The 11664-nt window shown below is 39.6% G+C and overlaps 1 pseudogene; it reads right to left on the bottom strand.

The window, feature by feature from the left end:
* Positions 1 to 4486: 4486 nt before the first annotated feature.
* On the bottom strand, positions 4487 to 4605 carry LOC148442958 (5S ribosomal RNA; annotated as a pseudogene).
* Positions 4606 to 11664: the final 7059 nt, after the last annotated feature.

Below are 11664 nucleotides of genomic sequence, written 5' to 3'. Positions count from 1 at the left end.
TTATATAAAAATAAATACATTCCAAGACTATAGCAGTATTAAGCTAAATATTTAAAGACTGATGTAGAAGGTCAGAAATAAAAAAAGGTTGATTGGTGGAGCCTGGAGCCGTCAGGCGGATGACTCGGTATTCACGACCTCTGTAGACAGATTTCCTCTGATCTCTGGATGCGGACATGTTTGCCTGCTGTAGAGTCAAAAAAGGTGGTTTATTCCAGAGGCACCACCTAGTAACAATTCAATAAGAGTCTTGTTTTCCGGATTTCCTCATAAGCACATGGGAAAACAAACAATCAGTGTAATACCTCCGGGTATAAACTGGACTATCCCGGCTGGGAAGCCGCTTACACTGCCCGTTATACTCTGCTGACGTCATCATTTACAGCCGCACTCGGCCAGACGCCGGCGGCAGACGTGGAGCAGAAGCCAAGGCCAGACTTAGCTCCACCATCTCAACCCGGACCTGTCCTGCAGTGACCGCCCATCAGAGGGATAAGGTAGGGATAGTTTTAGGGTGTACAGCAAACGGCATTAACAACTTAAACCAGACTTCACCTCACAATCAATTATTCCAAAAGGAGCTATAAACATACGTTTACAGGTGCACTAATATATTTAGAATCCATAGCGCTCATAACCCCGACTCTTTATATATATATATAGATATATATATATAAAAATAAATACATTCCAAGACTATAGCAGTATTAAGCTAAATATTTAAAGACTGATGTAGAAGGTCAGAAATAAAAAAAGATATAAATATGGTGTATAATATAATATGAAGAAGAGAATGTTGAAGTGAAATATAAAGTCCATGGTAGATTCATCCCCCTCAGTTATATGGATGATGGAGCTTTCAGTTTAAAAGAAAAGTACAGGTTGAGTCTCTCATATCCAAATATTCCAAACTACGGAATATTTTTAGCATGACTGAGATAGTGAAACTTTTGATTTTTGATGGTTAAATGTACACAAACTTTATTAAGGCACACAATTATTAAAACTAAAGTATAAAATGATCTATAGTCGGTGTGTATATGAAACATAAATGAATTTCATGTATGTAGACAAAGTTTGTTTAAGCCACAAAATTATTGAAAATATTGTATAAAATTACATTCAGGCTGTGTATAAGGTGTATATGATTCATAATTGCATTCTGTGTTTAGATTTGGGTCCTATTCCTAAGACATTTCAATATGGTATGCAATTATTCCAAAATACGGAATATTCCGATATCCAAAATACCCTTGGTCCCAAGCATTTTGGATATGGGAGACTCAACCTGTATCACAATCACCTTGAGGGGAGATGTATCAAACCTTGGTGAGAGATGTAGTGGAGAAATTGCCCTTAGCAACCAATCAGCATCTGTCATTGTATAGACTGTGCTAGATAAATGATAGGTAGAAGCTGATTGGTTGCTATGAGCAACTTCTCCACTTTATCTCTCTCCATGGTTTGATACATCTCCCCCTTATAAGGGACATAGGCCAACCAGCTGGTGACCCGCTACCTTGCAGCAACCATACATGACTCAAAGACGTGTATTCTGCACATTTGATCACCGCTTTATTTTCATAATTATATGATTGCAGGAGGAGGAAGCGGTGGGTAAGGCTACCGGAAATTCCCGATTTCCTAAATCACCGTCTCTGCCTACCAGCGAGGCATCTCCATGATGCAGTCCAACACCCTCTGGTGTCATGGCCATCCAGGAGTCCCAGCAGCCCACAATGAGACTCCACCCATCGCTGATGCTGCCCTCTGATTGAGCGGAGGCCGCTGCTGCTCCCGCCCTGAGTGTGGCAGCTGTCAGAGGCCTATTCCCCTGCTGCCAGCAGCACTCAGCCATCCTCAGCTACTGCACCAGCCTACTCCGTAGCACCTTTCAAATGTTTGGGTGATCAAGCCGCTCCCTTGTCCCCCGTTTTGACACCCTTGAGTGTGAATTTAACCGATGGCTACTGGGATATTGGACCCCTGATTTGCAGAATCCTACCATTATTATAGAGTCCAGATACCCCATTTTGCCTATATTTGTTTTCTGAATGTTTTGTCTAAGTGAGTCCAACTTATAAAGCAATTAGAAATAACGTGTGAGCACCGTGCAACTCGGTAGCACCGAGCATCTTTTCGTGCAACATTTTCCTTTAAAATGGATCTTATTTGCAAAGCGATGTGAATAGGACGTACAAGCCGCTTCTGCTGAGTAAAATGATGTGCGGCATGCCTATGTTCTGTGTGTGTGACTGCGAGTATATCTGCATGTGAAATGCTATGTTACAGTATCAGCGGCTGTGACAGTGTAACGTAGCATTTGGCCTGCAGATACAGTCGCAGTGGCACACAGAATATAGGCATGCCACATATCACAGAGAAGTACTTTTTCTGTCTGTTTGTGTTACTGTTCCACTATACATCTCTTTTCACATCGGATTTTACTGATATTGGAACCAACTACATAACAATATTCTAATCTAGTGATGGGACCAGCTCTTCTCTCTCTTTTTCTCCAAAGCAAATATGTACAGGGAGATGATTTAGGGTCCTATTTATCACTTTTTTTTTTTTTAAATATTATCACATTATTTTAGTTTAATTGAAAAGTATTAAATGTTTTTTGGTGAATCAGTATGATATACCAATGGATGGGATTGCGGTGGTCAAAACACCGATACTGGCTTTCTAATCGTTAAGAATCCCGACATGGGCCGGTGAGTACCCTAACCTTCCCCTCTCCCCCCACCTTAGTGGTACCTAACCCTAATCTCCTCCCAGTGGTGCCTAACCCTAACCCACCCCCTCCCCATATCCTAACCCTAAACTCCCCCCAGTGGTCCCTTACCCCCCCGCACCCTAAATCTAACCCTCCCGGTGAGGTGCCTAACCCTAACACCCCCTCCCCATAGCCTAACTCTAACCCTCCCCGGGGGGTGCCCAACCCTAATCTCCCCCTGGTGTGCCTAAACCTAACAATGCTTCCCCCCCACAGCTAACATCTATCAGCACCTGCTTACCTTCATTTGGGATGGAAGCTGTCGGGATTTTGTTGCCTATCTTTAGTCCCGTGTCAGGCCTCCAACGTCGGGATTCCGACAGCCATCATTCCGGCCGCCAGTAATGTGACTGCATCCCGGTTTTTGGAGCAATTTAAAAAAAACAAAAAAACACTCCAAGCCATTTAATTTGCATATTTTTAGTACGTAGTCGATCGCATTTACTGTATTTGTAATGACAAGAGGATGAGCTAGAAATGAAGGCTCTTAAAGAGCGAGTGCTAAAGGGGTTATTCATCGTTAATAAATGGGGCCCAAAGAATGAAGTGTTGAAGGAGTCTATGGGGTATATTTACTAAAGTGCCGGTTTACAAAAAGTGGAGATGTTGCTTATGGCAACCACTCAGATTCTATTTATCATTCATTTAGCATCTTCTAGAAAATAATGGCTAGAATCTGGCTGGTTGCTAAGGGCAACATCTCCACTATTGTAACAATGCATTGTAGAACAAGAGAGTGTTGAGTTGCGCCAAAGGTGTTTGTGAATTCAGCAGGAAATGGAAGAGTAAGTTAATAGAATGTGTAAAGGGACATCAGAGAACCACACAGAAAAGTGTCCGATTTGACTCTGGCGTTGAAAAGAAAAAGACTCTTTAGTTGTCACACAAGCAGGACTTGCAGAGTGTGAATTGGAGAGAGATTAACTGGCTGAGAAGCTCCGTGATTATGTGATAACCCCTAACATGCTGGGGAAAACTCTGCTGGTTTGGGGGTAACTGCCAGGAGCTAGGACCCTGCTGTTCCCTTGGAGGTGGTTCTCTGTCAGTCGGGAAACTAGAGAGAGACTGTTGGGGGTGGAGCTAGAGAAGCCCAGTGGAAGTGAGTCCTGCACAAGCCTGGGAGGGGCACAGGATATTGTGTGCAGAGGCTGTGTTTCTGGGCACACGTGTCTGAGGAGAGCCAGTGTAGTAATAGGAGCTGCACTGCCTGTGAGGATACCCAGAGACAGATTGGCCCATGCTGGGAGCTGACAGAGAACAGCACCAGAGAGCCTGGCAGCTAATGCTACAGAGGGACACAGTGAGTAACCATTGACAGAACTGACACAAAGTTACAGCATTCATAGCCAGCATACCCTGTGCCATAAAAGACAAGCCTGTACTAGGCACACTTAGATATGGTTTCAAATAACAAAAACCATAAAAATTAACTTTTATTATACTTACATAAAATTATGAGGTAATTTTACATCAATCTGAATATGGTCAGATTATACATCTACCATATCAATATAATGCTCAGATTGGATACAAATAAACTGAGCTTAAACGGCAAAAATAATGATACTGAAAAAAGTCCACATTCCACACAACACGCATGAAATAATATCAAAATATCTTCAGTCCATAAAATGGTGGTGTGTAGATGTACACAGTTCGTGCAATATCTGTCTCATGTGTTGTCCCAATTCTCCAATGTGGATCAACCTACGGCACCTGGTATTACTACATGGTCTCCCATCCAAGTACTGACCAGGCCTGTTGCTGTATCGCTTCCAAGATCAGACGAGATTGGGCAGATTCAGAAAAGTATGGCTGTAGGTTTAATTCACATAGCAGCAATCGATATCTCTTAGCCCATGAGTTCTACAGATTTGCATGAAAGAAATGTAGGACTGACACTCAAAGGACAGTCCAATTTGTAAAATGACAAATATTGAAAAAAGTTATGCATGAGCATACTTTAATCATAAGCATGAACTTACTAGACATATAATATGATAAACTACTTGCGCCATTATAAATTCTACTGTGGTCCATATAGTGAACCTATTCAAAATAAACACTGATATCAACAATTAGAAAACAAGATCACAATTAAATCATATACTGATATTACATTCAGGTGATCAGTGATAATCAAAAATTCGTCACACTTAGCTACTACCATTAAACTGAACTTGTGTATACATTCAGATTAACTTCCTTGAGGTATCTTACTTGATATATACCTATTAGCTTGTGTCAAGCGTGCATGGTACCTAATGCAACCAAGTCAGCCTAAGTCCCTAAGTGAGATTCTCTATACACCATCAGCGTTCTCACCACACTAAATAGTCAGCATAGACTTAAAGCAAGTTCAGAAGCTTGTGAATGCTAAATGCAAATATTGATTTGTCAGAAAAAAGACTGACAGCTATAAATCATAGTTTCTATTAAATGTAATCTCAAATCATACTAGGTAACATACAATCCACATGCATTATTTGAGAGAGTTGGCAATTGCTAGCACTAAGACAACATTTTTTTTTTTTTTAAATAAAATAATTGATTAATCAGCAGTGATGTGACACCATAAATTTAAAATGTTCGAAACAGCATAAGACAGTATGGGCTGCTGATAGGAAGGTTGAAAAGCTAAAACCGCTAAAACAGACAATCCGTCTGTCAGCGGTAATACGATACCAGTGTTGGGTCCAGTTCATTAACCGGCTGGACCACCTAATGTTGTGCGGCGGGTCAGTTGAAAGAGGACACGCGTTTCACCTAAGTGTAGGTTTGTTCACCTCACCATTGCCTCGTAGTCGGAAATCCCTGATACTTATGTCCACGCACCCAGCGCTAATTAGTAGGGAGGATCTGGATTACGTCACTCTCCATGGTGACTGAGGTACTAATCCCACCCTCCTATATACGAAGATATTCCTGTTGGGCTAAATGGGTCACATGTACTAGTCAGTTAGCCAACTGAATCAATGAAGATTCGCAGTGCATCATGGTAAATGTAGTTCATCACATACGATACTTTAAAAGAAATTCAGGAGGCAAGCTATAATCACGTGAGCATAAATAAGTGATTATAGGTATAAACGAGTAAAGATACCAATAATTGATATATCAGTAAGGCAGATACATAGAATAATTCTATGGTTATACAAATGCCCATGAAACTAATTGTGCTGTGTCATCAAACATTAAATGAGCCAAACCACTATGGTTAAAAATATAAATAAATGGTGGTAGATTGAAAATTATTTTTCTTTTTCTCTTTTTTCTTCTTTTTTTTATTTTTGTATCTTTACATAAGTGCAAACAGCCACTTTCTTATAAAGACATTAATAATTCTGTAATCATGGAGTACCCACAGAAGAAATTATATTCGGGTCATGAGATATTGAATGCTCCAAATAACTATAGTTAATTATGTACGGGGGCTCTGTGTAGCGATCTAATTAGCCACTGCATACATAAATCATCTCTGATAAATAACTCTTTGCATAAATTATCCGCAGGAGTCGTAATGCTATGATCATAGGTGTCATATTATATGATCCACCCTGTATACCCAGATATTTAGAAATCGTGCATTTAGCAAAACCCGAATCCCAAATCTGTATTCCCAGATATTTAAAAACCTTACATAATCAAACCCAGATCCTACTATGAGATGCCGGGATAATATTTTGGTATAACACAATAAAACTAACACTCAAACCAATAATAAATTCTATGACATAAAATCCCTATATATATATATCAGTGACTTAGGTATAGTATACATTATTATATTCATGCCACATATAAATCTAAACTATATGAATAGATATAAATAAATTAAGATCTAAAAATAATAAAAATTTGTTACTGAGATAATATATGTATATGTACTTTATAAAGATATGTGCATATTAAATAAAAATTATACTAATATTCATGTATGTAATTAGCAAATGTGTATACATCTAATATCAATAAAAATTACAATAATAGTGTGCTTATATAATCATTGATTATATTAAAACATTTTATACTTGTGCCAAAGTGCTGGTATAATTCATGATAAAAAAATGTGAAAAAGATATGTGCGTGCAAAAAATAATAATAAAAGCCACGTGAAACACAATAGCAGAGACTGAAACTTAGTGACACAAATAACAGGAAAAAAGGAGGAAGGTGATGTGAAAGGGGAATGGGAGGGAATTTTTTTTTTTATTAAATATGTCCAGTGTATTAAGTCACAATATGTGACGAGTAATAGTGACAGTTGTAATCACACATATATAACAACTATAGTTGATATTTTCAACATACAGAATGTGCAAAAGTGAAAAAGTGATTATATAAACAAAGAGAATGTATCTATGTTCATATAAATATTATCTAAATGTAACCAGAATATTGTGACTAACATATATATAGTTCATGACCCATAAAATATAAAAATATATAAAATTGATAAATATATAAAAAAATACTCTGATGGTGTATAGAGAATCTCACTTAGGGACTTAGGCTGACTTGGTTACATTAGGTACCATGCACGCTTGACACAAGCTAATAGGTATATATCAAGTAGGATACCTCAAGGAAGTTAATCTGAATGTATACACAAGTTCAGTTTAATGGTAGTAGCTAAGTGTGACAAATTTTTGATTATCACTGATCACCTGAATGTAATATCTGTATATGATTTAATTGTGATCTTGTTTTCTAATTGTTGATATCAGTGTTTATTTTGAATAGGTTCACTATATGGACCACAGTAGAATTTGTAATGGCGCAAGTACTTTATGATATTATTAGGGGTATTCAATATGGGAGCGAAAACATCGTTTTTGCGTTAATATCGCACCTATGACATCATTATCGCAGGGTTTAGTTTTACACCGTATTCAATTTCAAAGACTTTTCGCAGGTTTGAAAAGTCTTTGATAAAAAACGGGGATAACTTTTCACCATTGAATAGGTGTCGATAAAAAGTGCAGAATTGGGGTTTAGGGGTGCAGGCTTAAAAAAAATAGCCTGCACCCCTGGGAATGACATTTAAAAAAGAACTGTGTCAAAAAAAAAAAAAAAAAAAATAGGGACACCCCAAAAAATGAATTTAAAAATTGGGGTGAAAAAAAATGGGAAAAATTGATTAACAATAGGGAAATAGGTTCAGGGCTATTCTGCAAGTATGCGGCAGGTGTTTTCTAGAATAGATTTATAGCGGCAGGTGCACAATTGCAGAATTTTTAAAAACTTACTTTAGGGACTTAAAAATATGCTTGTACCCATTTTCATGTACCCCAAATTTGATGGGACCACTTAAAAAAATGAAAAAAATAACCTAAGTGCTCTTCTGCAACACTTCTTCAATGTCGGGAAAAAACACCTGCTGCGGCTATTTAAATCCCCGACTTTCATTTAAAGGCTAAAACGGGGGTACCCATAGTGATCCCCCATGTTTTTACAACTTTAGTGGGGTCATACAATTTTTTTAAGGAAAAATTCGTAACTTTACGCAAATCCAACTTCGGAGGCTCCCGTTTTCGTTAAATTCATATTGAATACGGGGATAAGCGGGCGCGCGCGCGATGCTTTAATGCAGGTAAAAACTCCGATATGAAACGTAAACTTCGACAGCGAAGTTTACGTTTCATATTGAATACCCCTCTATATGTTTAGTAAGTTCATGCTTATGATTAAAGTATGCTCATGCATAACTTTTTTCAATATTTGTCCTTTTACAAATTGGACTGTCCTTTGAGTGTCAGTCCTACATTTCTTTCATGCAAATCTGTAGAACTCATGGGCTAAGACATATCGATTGCTGCCATATGAATTAAACCTACAGCCATACTTTTCTGAATCTGCCCAATCTTGTCTGATCTTGGAAGCGATACAGCAACAGGCCTGGTCAGTACTTGGATGGGAGACCATGTAGTAATACCAGGTGCCGTAGGTTGATCCACATTGGAGAATTGGGACAACACATGAGACAGATATTGCACGAACTGTGTACATCTACACACCACCATTTTATGGACTGAAGATATTTTGATATTATTTCATGCGTGTTGTGTGGAATGTGGACTTTTTTCAGTATTATTATTTTCGCCGTTTAAGCTCAGTTTATTTGTATCCAATCTGAGCATTATATTGATATGGTAGATGTATAATCTGACCATATTCAGATTGATGTAAAATTACCTCATAATTTTATGTAAGTATAATAAAAGTTAATTTTTATGTTTTTTGTTATTTGAAACCGTATCTAAGTGTGCCCCAGCAAAGAGCCTTTCTTTTTTCTTTTGTGTTTTTATATAACCTGTGGGCCAATCAGAAACGGGGCGGAGCAATGCTCTGTGTCCCGACACCTTGCAAAAAAATAAATAAATCTGTTATGCTTTACCAGCGATGGAGGGAAACCATCTGGTTCTCAACCATCAATAGTAAAAGTATTTGACATAGGTCATAAACCATCAATGATTTAAATTATCGATGGTTGATGGCCACCCCTAGCCTGTACAGACAAAGTGAGCATATCGAGAAGTAAGCTCAAGAGCTGATTCCATTGTTTTCTGCAACAATGACAATCCCAGTGCACACAAGTGCAGGTCAGGATTATACCAGTGTGTCAGTGTACCTGCTGCATATGTAACAGTTACCCAGGTACAACAGCACACTATAAGCATCGTACAGCTAACACCTGTGTACCACAATCATGTACTGAGTGGCCACAGTTATAGGGACAGCACAGCCACTCCTACATCTTAGTATGCAGTGATTCCCTGCAGCCCCTTATGTTTATGTGCACCAACAAGAGCCTGTACAGGGAAGATTAAGGGACAATAACTCAAGGATGCACAGAGAGGATGCTCCTTATTGGTGATTTGCGTTATGACCTTACACCGGAGCAGTTGGTTCTAATTATACTCAGAGACATTGTATGGTAATGCATTAAGTGATATTGATCAGTTAAACTAGAAGTAGTCATTGGCAGTTAGTAATAGTAAATGTGAAACAAGTTATGTATATGTCATATTGTGCAAGTTATAGTGCGCATTGGAAAGTGATCAAAAGTTGAATCAAGCAACTGCATATATAATTGGTATTGCTGTATCCTTGCATACTTTAACCCTTATTCAGCACAGTACAGACATGACAAAGTGTCTCAGCACAATAAAATTAACGTCACTTTCCCCAACATGTGATTACCGTGCTGGGTTCTGGGGGGGGTCTCCTGTCTCTCTGCTGCGGTAGGAGAAGCCTAGTAGAGGAACGGCCCTGATCCATCTGACGATCCACTTCCAAGCAGATTCCAGAAGAACAGCAGGTATGATCCACTCACTGACCTCCCACCATTGGGGGTGTTGCAACTACTTTGGAGAAAGGGAGAAATAACGCCAGACTCCTGCTCAGTGGGACAAAGACCGTGATGCAAAGGACATGAAGACTCTCTTCAAGTACAGTAAGTTTTTGGAGGAGCAAATACAGATGTTCCACTGCAACTTGTCTACAGCACAGAGCAAAGTCAGAGTATCTGGCTGAATGACATATGTTTCTGGAGGAAATTCTGTGTGACCAAAGTGATGTTTTGGAGAAAGAACTGTACCTGCATGTGCTGTGATTGAGATGTTGCATGGAGAGAATGTGAGCCTTGAGAAGCATCTGTCAAGTGCACAAAAACCATTATGCCGGGTGCACACTAGACGACATTGTAAAGGAATTTGCCGATAAGGACCAATCGTTATGACAAATTCCTTAAGTCGTCCAGTGTGTATGCACTATGTCACTGATGATGCGCGCTCCCTGGTGTCAGCAGTGACCTCGTCCATCGGACCTACATGTAGGTCCAACTGGCAATATCATCAGCGGGGGACATGTTGCATTGGCAAGTGTGTATGCACTTTGCCGATGCCGGCACCCTGCTGAGACCCATCGCGAGAGAGGTCGGTACACATTAGACATCATCTAGTGTGTACCCGGCTTTAGTGAAAAATAGTGTCTGAGAACAAGAGCTTGAGTGTGAAGTAAAAGAGTCTGAAATAGCCAAACAAAAGTTGAGACTTGTTAGATTTGAAGATGGGGAGAGCCATCTTCTGCAGGCTCAGAACAAGTTGGTAAGTGCAATGGAAAAATTACTAGAAGAACAACTCTTCTCAACTCAGGAAAAGTGCCACGTGGAAGTGGGAAAAGCAGAGGAGGAAAATAAGTCGGACAACGCTCTGGAATTTGGTTCTGGACCCTAACTGGTGTCAGATCTCTTCACTGAACCGAGTCTGACAGAAATACAGAAGCTCAAGCAGCAGTTACTACAGGTGGACCATGGAAAGGATTGCTTGAAGAGTGATCTGCTAGAGATGCAAAGCAATATGGAGAGTATACAAAAGAACTTGTATATATGATGAACAGCAGACAAACAGTACCACCAGTGCGAGACATGGGGCTATTTTAGCGTAAGAAACCTAACAGCAGCTTACTCTGAATGTGGGGTAAGTGGCTCCTTCCTTTTTTATAGTAGATCTGTTTGTGTGTGTGTAATATATAATATTTTGAAGGGTTGGGTACAGGATCCCGACACCGGCATGCCGACAGGGTTAGGTTAGTTAGTATCCTAACTCTACACCACTCTCTACCCCTAACTCCCCCTCCCAGTAACTGAACCTAACCTCCCCTTCCGAGCACCCTAACCCTCACCTCTTAGTCCCTCACCCTTCCCCTAACAGCAGTATTTACTGTCGGGATGCTGGGATTCTGACAGGTGTCGGGATTCTGGTGCTGGCATTCTAAGCTCCGGCATCCCGTCTGTCCAGATATTGACCGGATCCCTTATTGAATAACCCGGCATTGCCAGGCTTTATTTTTGTTTATTTGCTCTCAGCATTCCTGAGTGA

Source organism: Taudactylus pleione, unplaced genomic scaffold (assembly GCF_031769625.1).
Source record: "Taudactylus pleione unplaced genomic scaffold, aTauple2 ptg001381l, whole genome shotgun sequence".
NCBI lineage: Eukaryota > Metazoa > Chordata > Amphibia > Anura > Myobatrachidae > Taudactylus > Taudactylus pleione.
The sequence above is the reverse complement of the archived record's forward strand: the minus strand, read 5'-3'. Positions and strand labels throughout refer to the sequence as shown.